This window comes from Plecotus auritus, assembly GCF_963455305.1.
Source record: "Plecotus auritus genome assembly, chromosome: X".
Lineage (NCBI taxonomy): Eukaryota > Metazoa > Chordata > Mammalia > Chiroptera > Vespertilionidae > Plecotus > Plecotus auritus.
Window position 1 is genome coordinate 62,692,884 of NC_137784.1, and position 11,747 is coordinate 62,704,630.

Here is an 11,747-nt window from a genome sequence, read left to right on the forward strand (position 1 = left end):
CCTCTGGACACCGCAGTTGTGCCTTTCCAGCACGCAGGCCTACTGAACCCACTGCCCATATAGACAGCTCTTGGGTGCCTCCTTGAACCCCAGCTCATTGCACTCATATCCAAACAAGGGCGCATGGCCCCGGCAGTAGAAATTTGTATTTCCCCATTCCCAGCTGCCTACCCACAGACATCAGACACTGTGTTGCGTGGTTTTAGCACGCAGGCCCCCTGAGAACACTGCCCCATTAGGTGACTCCTGGGTGCCCCTGTGAGCTGCCACTAGGCACACTTGTATCCAACCAAAGGCTCAAGGCCTCGCAGCAGAAACTTGGACTTCCCACTCCTCAGCTGCTGACCTCCAGTCACTGCAGTCACACTGATCCATTGCCCAACCCCCTAAGCCCATTGCCCTGGCAGGTGTCTCCCAAGTGCTTCTCTGAACTGCCGCAAGGCACAATGAAGTATACAAAGTGATTCAAAGGAACGGACTGAATCCAAGAATACTATACCCAGCAAGGCTATCATACAAAATTGAAGGTGGAATCAGGAGCTTCACAGACAAAAAAGGGCTAAGAGAGTTTATTAGCACCAAGCCAGAAATGCGAGAAATGCTAAAGGGACTACTGTAAAAAGAAGAAACAGAAAGGCAAGAAGGAACACAAACATTAAGAATAAAAATGACAACAAACAAGTACTTATCAATGATAACATTAAATGTAAATGGATTAACGGCTCCAATCAAAAGACATAGCATAGTAGAATGGATAAGAAAACATGACCCATATATATGCTGTCTGCAAGAGATGCATCTCAGAACAAAGGATTCACACAGACTGATAGTTGAAGGGATGGAAAAAAATTTTCAGGCAAATGGAAATGAGAAAAAACCTGGGGTTGCAATACATATATCTGACAAAATAGACCTCAAAGTAAAGACCATAACAATATATAAGGAAGGCCTCTTCATAATACTAAAGGGAGCTATTCAACAAGAGGATATAACTCTGGTAAACATATATGCACCCAATACAGGAGTGCCCAAATACATAAAAAAAAAAAAAAACTTCTGGAAGATATAAAGGGAGAGATCAGCAGCAATACAGTCATAGTAGGGGACTTTAATACCTCATTGACACAACTGGGTAAATCCTCTAAATAAAAAAAGCAGCAAAGTATATGAATCCTAAATGACTTACTAGATCAGTTTGAATTAATTGACATCTTCAGAACATTTCACACCCAAAGCTACATAATATTCATTTTTCTCAAGGTCACATGGGACATTTTGAAAGATAGACCACATATTGGGACACAGGCAAAGTCTCTTCAAATTCAAGAAGATAGAAATCATAACAAGCATCTTCTCAGATGATAACGGCATAAAACTAGAAATCACCTACAATAAAAACAATGAAAAAAATCAAACACTTAGAGGCTAAATAGCATGCTATTGAAAAATGATTGGGTTACCTAAGAGATCAAAGAAGAAATTAAAAGCATCCTGGAAACAAATGACAATGGAAACACAACAATCCAAAATCTATGGGACACAATGAAAGCAGTCCTGATAGGGAAGTTCATAGCTCTACAGGCCTACTTCAAAAACAAGAAAAGACTGGTAATAAATTAACTAACCTTGCAACTTAAATAATTAGAAAGAGAACAACAAGAAAAGCCTACAGTAACCAGAAGGAAGGAGATAATAAAGATCAGGGCAGAAATAAATGACATAGAGACCAAAAAAAAAAAAAAAATACATAAGATCAATGAATCTAAGAGCCAGTTCTTTGAAAGGATAAACAAGATTGATGAACCTCTAGCCAGGCTCACCAAGAAACAAAGAGAGAGGACCCAAATAAACAAAATCAGAAATGAAAGAGGTGAAGTAACAACCGACTCCACAGATATACAAAGGATTATAAAAATAAAATACTATGAACAACTCTACCCCAACAAACTGGACAACCTCGATGAAATGGACACATTCCTAGAAAAATACAAGCTTCCAAAACTCAACCAGGAAGATTCAAAAAACCTGAATAGGCCAATAACAACTGAAGAAATGGAAACAGTAATCCAAAAGTTCCAGCAAACAAAAGCTCTGGACCAGAAGGGTTCAGAGGGGAGTTTTACAGAATATTCAGAGAAGAACTAAAACAATCCTTCTCAGATATTTCAAAAAATTCAAGAGGAAGGCACACTTGCAAACTTTTTCTATGAAGCTAGCATTACCCTAATCCCAAAACCAGATAAAGACATCACAAAGAAAGAGAATTACAGGCCAATATCCTTGATGAACTTAGATGCTAAAATCCCCAATAAAATTCTAGCAAACCAGATTCAGCATTACATTAGAAAGATCATACACCATGACCAAGTGGGATTTAGTCCAGGAATGCAAGGCTGGTACAATATCTGCAAATCAATCAATGTAATACCTCACATAAACCAAGTGAGAGACAAAAAATCACATAATCATATCAATTGATGCAGAAAAGGCATTTGACAAAATCCAACATCCTTTTCTGATAAAAATGCTCAGCAAAGAGGGAATAGAGAGATCATACCTCAACATAATAAAAGCCTTATATGACAAAGCTACAGCCAACATCATATTCAATAGGCAAAAACTAAAACCATTTCCACTAAGAACAGGAACAAGAAAGGGATGCCCGCTTTCACCACTCCTGTTCACCATAGTCCTAGAAGTGCTAGCCACAGCAATCAGACAAGAAGAAGAAATAAAGGGCATATAAATTGGAAAAAATGAAGTAAAATTGTCATTATTCTCAGATGACATGATTCTGGACATAGAAAACCCTAAAGACTCAATCAAAAAATATTAGACTTAATAAATTCATTTGGCAATGTAGCAGGATACAAAAGTAATGCCAAGAAATCTATGGCATTTCTATACACCAACAGTGAACTTACAGAAAGAGAGACTAAGAAAACAATCTGATTTAGCATTGCTCCAAAAAAATTAAGATACCTAGGAATAAACTTAACTAAGGAGGTAAAATACCTCTACTCAGAAAACTACAGGATGTTGAAAAAAGAGATAGAGGAAGACATGAATAGATGGAAGAGCATACCGTGTTCATGGATTGGTAGGATCAACATCATTAAAATGCCCATACTACCCAAAGCAATCTATAGATTCAATGCACTCCCCATTAAAATACCAATGGCATATTTCACAGACCTAGAACAAACTCTCCAAAAATTCTTCTACAATAAAAAAGACCTTGAATAGCTGCAGCAATCCTGAGAAAGAAGAGCAACATAAGAGGGACTTCAATACCAGATATCAAGATGTATTACAAAGCCACCATTCTCATAAGTGCCTGGTACTGGCATGAGAACAGACATATAAACCAATGGAATAGAATAGAGAACCCAAAAATTGACCCAAACCACTATGCTCAATTAATATTTTACAAAAGAGGCAAGAGCATACAATGGAGTCCAGACAGTCTCTTCAATAAATGGTGTTGAGAAATTTGGTCAGATACATGCAAAAAAAAAAAAATGAAACTAGACCACCAATTTACACCATACACAAAAATGAACTCAACATGGATAAAGGATTTAAATGTAATACTGGAAACCATAAAAATTTTAGAGGAATACATAGGCAGTAAAATCTCAGACATATGCTGAAGCACTATCTTCACCAATACAATTCCTAGGGCAATAGAAACTAAAGAGAAAATAAACAAATTGGACTACATCAAAATAAAAAGCTTCTGCACAGCAAAAGAAACCATCAACAAAACAACAAGAAAACTCACTGCATGGGAGAACATATTTACCGATGTTATCTCTGAGAAGGGTTTAATCTCCAACATTTACAGGGAACTCATACAAGTTAACAAAAGGAAGATAAACAACCCAATTAAAAAATGTGAAATGGACCTAAATAGATACTGTTTTTAAAGAGGACATACGGAATGCCAAGAGACATATGAAAATACTAGAGGCCCAATGCACGAAATTTGTACACGGGGCTGTGTGTCTCTCAGCCTAGCCTGTACTCTCTCCAATCTGGGACCCCTCGAGGGATGTTCGACTGCCTGTTTACAGGGATTGGGCCATGGGGGTGTGGCCAGCCTGGGTGAGGGGCTGAGGGCTGTTTTCAGTCTGGCCACACCCCTTTCAGGGTGGGAGTCCCCGCTGGGGTGCCTGGCCAGCCTGGGTGAGGGGCTGATGGCTGTTTGCAGGCTGACCACAGCCACTTCTGGGTGGGGGATACTGCTGGGGTGCCTGGCCAGCCTGGGTGAGGGGCTGATGGCTGTCTGCAGGCTGGCCACAGCCCCTTCCAGGTGGGGGATCCTGCTGGGGTGCCTGGCCAGCCTGGGTGAGGGTTAAGGGTTGTTTTCAGTCTGGTCACACCCCCTTCAGTGTGGGGGTCTGCACTGGGGTGCCTGGCCAGCCTGGGTGAGGGGCTGATGGCTGTTTGCAGGCTGGCCACACTCCCCGGCAACCCAAGCTCCCAGCCCTCCTTTTTTTCTTTTTTTTGTTTTTTCAGCGCCTCCTTGAGTGGAGGCCAGGGCTGGCTGGAAGCAAGTCTCTAAGATTTATTTATCTTCTATATTTGAAGCTTTGTAGCCTTGAGCAGAGGCCAGGACCAGCCAGGGCGGGTGGGAAGCTTGGTTTCCTCCATCACCAGGGGTAACCCAAGCCTCCTGCTCACTCCAGCTCCGTGGCCGCCACCATTTTTGTTGGGTTAATTTGCATACTCACTCCTGATTGGCTGGTGGGTGTAGTGGAGTGATGGTCAATTTGCATGTTTCTCTTTTATTAGTGTAGATCAGGGGTGGGCAAACTTTTTGACTCGAGGGCCACAATGGGTTCTTAAACTGGACCGGAGGGCCGGAACAAAAGCATGGATGGAGTGTTTGTGTGAAGTAATATAAATTCAAAGTAAACATCATTACATAAAAGGGTACGGTCTTTTTTTTTTTTATTTCAATAGTTTTATTCATTTCAAACATTTTAACAAGAAGAATGTAAACACTAATTATTATAATTTGAAACTTCAAAAAATGGAGGAATCATAGCACAATAACATACCTTATATTGAAGATGGCAAAGGCAAAATAAAATTGCCTAACAAAGGAAAGGTACAAAAGCCTTTCAAATTAAACTTAAATATAATAAAATAATTTAAAACTAAAACAAATACAAAAGAACAAAATGTGTAAACAGTAAATTAAACATTTTCTTTAGTGCAACTTCCAAATTATGCCCGGGATGTAGATGTAGATGGCAATGTAGACTGGGTTGAAAGGTTTTTGGTTTTTAAAACATCAACTTCAGTGGGAACAGTGTTGTTGGTCTCCTTTTTAGCTAATGCTCTGATACTGTGCTCTCCAGGGGCGTGTCTCCCTACATCACCACGATAACATGTCTACGCATTCACAGGGTGATGTCAGGGGATGCATCCGCGGGCATTACAAGGAGCCTCTGGAAGATTGAGAGGTTGTTCCTTCTACTGAATGGGCGGATATAAATCCGCCCACTCAGAAGAAGGAGCTGCGGCCGTGTTTCCCGACGTTGCCATGTTAACACTGCTGCTGGTGAAGGAGCAGAGGGGAGAGCAAGAGAACCCTCCGCTCTTTCGGCTACAGGGGGCCGGATAGAAAAGCCGAACGGGCCGGATCCGGCCCGCGGGCCGTAGTTTGCCCACGGCTGGTGTAGATGCTCAAAGTCACTAATCTTCTGAGAGATGGAAATCAAAACGACAATGAGGTACCATCTCACATCTGTCAGAATGGCTGTCATCAACAAATCAATAAATGACAAGTCCTGGAGAGGATACGGAGTAAAGGGAACCCTAGTACACTGCTGGTGGGAATGCAGACCGGTGCAGCCACTGTGGAGAACAGTATGGAGTGTCCTCAAAAAACTAAAAATGGAACTCCCATTTGACCCAGTGATCCCACTTTTAGGAATATATCCCAAGAAACTAGAAACACCAATCAGAAAGGATATATGTACCCCTGTGTTCTTAGCAGCACAATTTACAATAGCTAAGCTTTGGAAACAGCCTGAGTGCTCATCAGCAGATGAGTGAATTAGAAAACTGTGGTACATCTACACAATGGAATACTATGCTGCTGTAATAAGGAAATAACTCCTACCATTTGCGCCAGCATGGATGGAGCTGGAGAGCATTATGTTAAGTGAAATAAGTCAGTCAGAGAAATATAAATATCACATGATCTCACTCATTTGCAGAATATAATGAACAACATAAATTGATGAACAAAAACAGATCTAGGGACAGAGAAGCATCGATAAGATGCTCAAACCTCAGAGGGAATGTAGTGGGGGTAAGGGATAAAGATCAACCAAAAGTCTAGTATGTATGCATATAATCATAACCAATGGACAGAGATAGCAGGGGCGTGAGGACATGTACGGGAGTGTGGTGTGAGGGCAAGGGGCAGAATTGGACACATATGTAATACTTTAATCAATAAAAAAATAAAAAAATAAAATAAATTAAAAAGCTGAGAAAAAATCAAAAGCAAACAAAAGGTTTCTTATGTGTATTTAGATCTATATGTATTTGATGGTGAGATGAGAGGGGTTGAGATTGTATTTTTACAAGACCTAAAGTTCTATATTTGCTAATGGATTGTATAAAAAGTGGCTTAGATGGGAATCGCTTAATATAGAAGAATTCTGGAGGATTTGTGGTTTATGGACTAGGTCAGGATTCTAGTGTTGGTTACTGGTTCTGTTGTTAACAAACCACAAGACCTTAAACAAATTACTTTTTTTCTGATCTACTTTTTTCAGGTATTTGTTGCTGGTAAAAAGTGGGAATGTTTGAACAAAGTTTGTATAAATGTATACACAATCACATATCTAGAAATATTTTTCCATACCTACTTCAGATTTATTAACTCACTTCTATTTTGGCACAAGTCCAACTTACATGGTGATGTGTCTCTTTCTCCCCAGGTATCAAAATAAGGATCAGAGCAACAAACACTGCTTTTCATGTATCTCTCAACTTAATATGCCTGCTTCTTTGAGAGCTTGTTAAAGAGAGAAGCCAAGACATATGCATTCATAATCGCTTGCTTTGCCTTTCTCCTCCCACAACTCCAACATGGGAAGATAAAACTGAATTTTCTTTTCCTCTATCTAGAAGATACTTCTCACTAATACTACCTTTATCTATTCAGAGGTTGCATTTTTAAAAATTCCTTTCCCTGTAGAACATAACAGTGGAATGGGAGCAAAGATAGAAACCAGCTTCATAAAGAAAAAAAATCCAAAATTATTATCTACTAGAGGCCCAGTGCACAAAATTTGTGCACTGGGGGGGCAGTGTCCCTCAGCCCAGCCTGCACCCTCTCCAATCTGGGACCCCTCGGGGGATGTCTGACTGCTGGTTTAAGCCCTACCCTGCTGTCCTGATCGCCCACAGCTGCCCTTTCCTACTGGCCCAGTAACCCCCAACTGCCCTCCCCTGCCAGCCCAGTCACCCCTAACTGCCCTCCCTTGCAGGCCTGGTCCCCCCCCCCCAACTGCTCTCCCCTGCTGGCCTGGTCACCCACAACTACCGTCCCCTGCTGACCATCTTGTGGCAGCCAGCTTTGACCACATGGGGGCGGCCATCTTGTGCTACTGCGTGAGGGTCAATTTGCATATTACCTCTTTATTATATAAGATAATATTTATCCCCCAGATAAGCATATGTGCTTCCATAAAGTGAATTCAAGACTATCTTGGTGTCTCTCTTTTCAAATATATATTTCTTTATCTTTTTCTAGTTCCTATGTTCTCCCAGTTTCACTAGGCATCCAGGATATGGACTAACAATCTTAACTCTTACCATTGGAGGCTTATAGTTCCTGTAGGCTTAGTTCCTTCTATTAGCTGCATGGATCATCCATATTATCAGGCAAAACTAAAATTATGATAGAAATATGATTTTGTGGGTTGAAATTATGATATGGGAAGGTATCTATGAGTAAAGTGGATAAAGTCAACACTAAATGGATTAAGCATCAATGTCAGTCTCTCTTGAAATAATCATTGCTCAGTCTGTGATTTCTTCATGTACATGAGAAAGGAAATCTATGTGGATCCAGTTTTGTCTCCTAAAACCAGTGGGCCTATATTTTGTCTTCCTGAAATTTGCCCAGATAACCTTAGTTTCTACATTACTGAGTTCTCTTTTATGTTTCACTGAAGCAACTAGTCTCTTCCCAAAAATTACTTCTCTCTAGATTTGTTCCAGTCCATTACACTTTGTGCCTGAGTTACTACTCCTAGAATTAGATTATCTTCTTTGCAAAATTTAATGTCCTGGCAAGGGAAGTAAAACTATTAGGTAACTTTTAAACTTTTCCATTTTCTCTTATTGACAATAATAAATCAATCTCTACAAATATTATTTTGCAAGTTCTGGCCTGAAGGTGACTTTGCATTCTAGTTTAGGGTATATTATCAACCGGTAATAAAGTTGTACTTTGAAAAGTGGTTCTTAGGAATACTAGACAAGAAATTACTTTTTATGCAGTCAAAATTTTCACAATACACATATAGAATACAGAGAACATGTGACTTTATTGGTTCCTGTATTCCTATAAGCATTCTGGTTTTTTTTTATGAGATCCATCTATTAGGTTGTAGTGAAGTGCTTGGAAGGGAACTTACAAAATAAGGTAAATAAATCTGATACTGTTTACACATTTTGGATGTCAAAAACAGTTTATGGAATCACTGCCAGGCCCCAGCTGCGGCTGCAAAGGTTCGTGTGGCGGTGTGGCAGGCAGAGGCCCAAACAGCGCACAGCTAGGCCTTGACAGGCCGTGGACTCAGGGGCATGGCCTCCCTAGTTTTGGTTTGGGCTCTGTGGAGCAGAACGGAGGTTGGGCCCGGTCCCGGGCCCAGTAGGAGGCAGACAGGCCAGATTGCCCTCAAGGGGTGGATGCAGCAGCAGATGGATGCCCTAGAGCAGTGGTTCTCAACCTTTCTAATGCCGCGACCCTTTAATACAGTTCCTCATGTTGTGGTGACCCCCAATCATAAAATTATTTTCATTGCTACTTCATAACTGTAATTTTGCTACTGTTATGAATTGCAATGTAAATATCTGTGTTTTCCGTTGGTCTTAGGCTCTACAGCAGCGGCTCTCAGGTTGAGAACTGCTAGCAGGGTCACCTAAGACCATCGGATGGTTGGCGGTCACCACAACATGAGGAACTGTATTAAAGGGTCGTGGCATTAGAAAGGTTGAGAACTACTGCCCTAGAGGAAGAAAGCTTTGTGCTGTGAGCTTCATGCTATCTTCTTCTTCCGCCTCTGATGCAGAATTTGAAGCTGTGGTTGGCTATTTAGAGGACACTATCATGGATGATGAGTTCCAGTTATTATAGAGAAATTTCATGGATGATTACTAACAGAATTTTAAGACAAAGATGAGAATAAACTCATCTACACACCTATTTTTAACGAATATATTTATTTGGTGGAAAAGTACATTGAAGAACAGCTACTGGAGCGGATTCCTGGGTTTAACATGGTGGCCTTCACTACAACTTTTCAGCACCACAAAGATGAGGTAGCCATTGACATATTTGACATGCTGCTCACATTTATCAATTTTTTGGCTTTTAAAGAAATGTTTCTGCACTACAGAGCAGAAAAAGTAGTCGGGGGCTAGATTTAAGTATGGACTAGTGGTGAGGTCACTGTGGAAATCATCCTCTCTGCCAACTTCCCAGAAAAACCTGCAGTACTAGGTCGCCCCCAGCAATGAGATTCATCAGTCCAGTGCACCGGGACAGGCTTCAGCTATCAATGGAAGGATATACCTTGGGGAGACCAGCTCTGTTCTGCAACTCTTTGTTAACATCAAGTATTGATGGAGAAAAAAAAATTGCATGACTCTCCTGGCACCCGTTTCTTCAGAAAACCCTTGAGTTCAGTAACCCTAGCACTCCTCCCTCTGTGGGCATCTCTCTCAGGGGCTTGAGTCAATGCCTCTAGACAAGTCCATGTCCAGCATTCCACCTGGGGTTTCCCCAGCACATGTGTTGGTGTGTCGCACCTATGTGGTTGTTACTGGTTGGGAGCATTTATCTAGGGTGTTCTTCAAGCCAGCTGCCTGTCTTGAAATTACTGAAACTACTATTGTAACAGCGAGTCTTGGCTGTAAGAGTCAACCAAGAGAGATGTCCTTTACCTAAAAGCTACATGTCCAAGTCAACTCCTAGTCTTACATCTGTGTCACTGTCTTCCAGTCCTGATGTAGTCCCCCATTTTCAGAACTCTCTTTTAAGCATTTTTGAAAAAACAAATTATTTTTTAGAGATGAATACTCATGCTAACCTAGTGGATATAATCTTAGAAGTTCCATGATTACCCACTTCAAGATAAAAGTATTATATGTCATGTGCTTTTTAGTTGTTAGTGCCATGAAAGGAATGCTCTCTGTTGGTGCTCTGCGAATGTGTGCTTTTGCATATTACCTCTTTAGTATATAGGATGTTAGTGTGCTTCCTCTGGAAGTAGATCAAGGTTTCCTTTTCTCAGCATGTTGAGTATTTATGCAGGCTCGCTTGAACTTTTTCTGTATAAATCAGTTGGTTATGTTTTCAGTTGAAATGGAGGGTATGCAATGCCTTCTTCTTGTCAAAAATCTTCCTTCCAAGGCAGTGTTCTGCTGGTTAGCTCAGTTCCCGGTGTGTACCTTAGATTTTTTTTTAAGCAAAAAATAGGAATCTATACTGACTTCACGTGGCTGTTCTGGTTTTAAAGGATGAGCTAAATATAGGCTGTATGTTTTCTGTGCTGATGTATCGCTTATTAAATACTTTTGTATCGTAAGTAAAATTTGAGGCGTTTTGCAAGAACCATCTAAAAACAGTTTATGCAATCATTAATTACAGACATATTTATTGAGAATTTACTATAGGACAGGAACTACTCTAAGTGATAGAGACCCATGAGTAAATAAAACAGCAAAACCAAAAGGACCCATGAAGTACATATTCTGGTAAGGGAATGAATCAATTAAAAAATATATGTAAAACAATTATATAATACTAGTGGCCTGGTGCATGAAAATCCTGCACATTAAAAGGGAATTAATTTGGTCCTAGGCAACCTGCTGCGACACACAGCTGCTGACTGTGAGCGTGGCAAGGTGTTGTCAGCGTCTTCCATCTCTGGACTGTTTCTCCTCTTGTCTTCGTGATTGGAGCAGACCTGTCAATTCCTCTGGAGTTGTTTTCTGAAAATATACCAACATATTCTCGACCAAAAGTTAATAAAGGAATCTTTTCTATATAATTGATTTGGGATCCTTTTTATTTTTGCCCAAACGATTTTCCTTTATCTTATTTAGACACCATGTGTGTTTTTCATGGGTGTCTTGCTGTTAGCATTACAAATGAAAATTAATTTTGTAAAGTAAAAATTTTCTAGATGTAATTTACTTATAGGATATTTTTCCTTACATGATATTACCCTACTATCCCCACTTTTTTTGATTAATGGAGGCTTTTGTAAATTTTATAATGCAGTTTTGATAACTTTAAATTTTAATTTTTTGCACAAAAATATGACTGCTTTAGGTTCTTTGCATGTTCAGGAATTTTACCATGAGATGAACTGCCAATAGAAATTTTAGTTACCACTTTAGGAACAGCTTTTTGTCCAGTATAATTAAATTTTCTTGAATATTCACTTATTTCAATTAGCCTATTTAAATTAATCTGAAAACTT

General features: G+C 40.1%; 1 pseudogene across 1 annotated transcript in view; it reads left to right on the forward strand.

The window, feature by feature from the left end:
- Nucleotides 1-9,760, forward strand: part of LOC308240145 (ADP-ribosylation factor-like protein 2-binding protein) — a 40,816-nt pseudogene extending 31,056 nt beyond the window's left edge. The window contains exon 3 of the transcript in view: nucleotides 9,233-9,760. The product of the transcript in view is annotated as an ADP-ribosylation factor-like protein 2-binding protein (transcript). The remainder of the gene's footprint in view (nucleotides 1-9,232) is intronic.
- Nucleotides 9,761-11,747: the final 1,987 nt, after the last annotated feature.